Source organism: Rhagoletis pomonella, unplaced genomic scaffold, assembly GCF_013731165.1.
Source record: "Rhagoletis pomonella isolate Grant_MI unplaced genomic scaffold, Rhpom_1.0 Rhpom_scaffold_00095, whole genome shotgun sequence".
NCBI lineage: Eukaryota > Metazoa > Arthropoda > Insecta > Diptera > Tephritidae > Rhagoletis > Rhagoletis pomonella.
Window position 1 is genome coordinate 74,401 of NW_023458649.1, and position 1,204 is coordinate 75,604.

The window sequence follows — 1,204 nt, forward strand, 5'->3', positions numbered from 1 at the left end:
TGAATACAAGTAAGCTTTCAAGTAGCTTGAAATGTAAGTATCTTGCTGCAGTACACTGGTATGCAACTATTACGGCCGGTTGATCAAAGTGTGGTTGACAGTAATCATCGGTTAACATCGTTATCGATTTCATTCATATAACACGGTGTCGGTAACGTCGATAACGATGTTAACCGATGAGTAGTGTCAATCAGGGCCCTTACTCTGTGGTTCGATTCGAAAGAAATTGGTACCCTGAAAGCACCTTTCGAATAATATTAGTTCGATGTTCGAATTCCATTTCGTTCCTTTCGAATTTTATTTATCCCTTTTCGGATTTTCAGAAATTTGGTACTCCCTGCATCGAAAGCAAATGTCAAAATGGTGGAATTGTAGAGAATTCTATTCGACAGCAACCAAGCACTCGGACGTCCGCAAAAATGTAAGTAATTGCAATAATAGTTGTGACGTCCGCAAAAATGTAAGTAATTGCAATAATAGTTGTGAAAATATGTATTCTTTTAATCAAAAATCATTTTTAGGACAACTAAAATCAAACAACCAAATACAAAGCCTCGGCAATTTGAAATATTGGCGTTTTCTTAATGGAGTTACGCACTTCAATGAGGCAGCGTGACATTGACTGCTGAGAAAGGCCTACGTGTTGCTCTTGACCTATTTGGTGTTGGTATCCTCCTTGCCTCAATAATTTCAGTGCGACGGGCAGCTTGGCTTGGCGGAATTGCTGTCGATTTTCGAGGGGTGCTTAACTTTGTCGTAATGGCATCGAAACGCCTGCTTGTTTAGGCGGAAATTTTGCGCAAAACCGTAAAAGGATAATTATAAATACATAAAATATAAATAGTCGGAAACAAAGCAATCCTTTTACCATTTATCATTGAGAGTGAATATGTTGGCCTTATCTCTAACCGCTCTCAAATGCATTCGTTCCTCCACTTGGTCTGCATCTACTTCGAACCATGTCGCCACCGAACCCATTTGTTAATTTTTTTTTATTAAGGACTGTTTTGAGCTGGCAAGCGTTTTTGCCAACTAATGCAAAAATAAAACGATGCGACTACGCGCTATGACTTTAGGTTTCGAGCAAAGGTTTCAAAGTAAAACAGTTTATTTTCTTGCGGAATTTATATTCATACTCCTGTACATATATATAAGAAAAATGTTAGGCACTCAAATACTTAAGTGCTTTGTACGTACATAATTG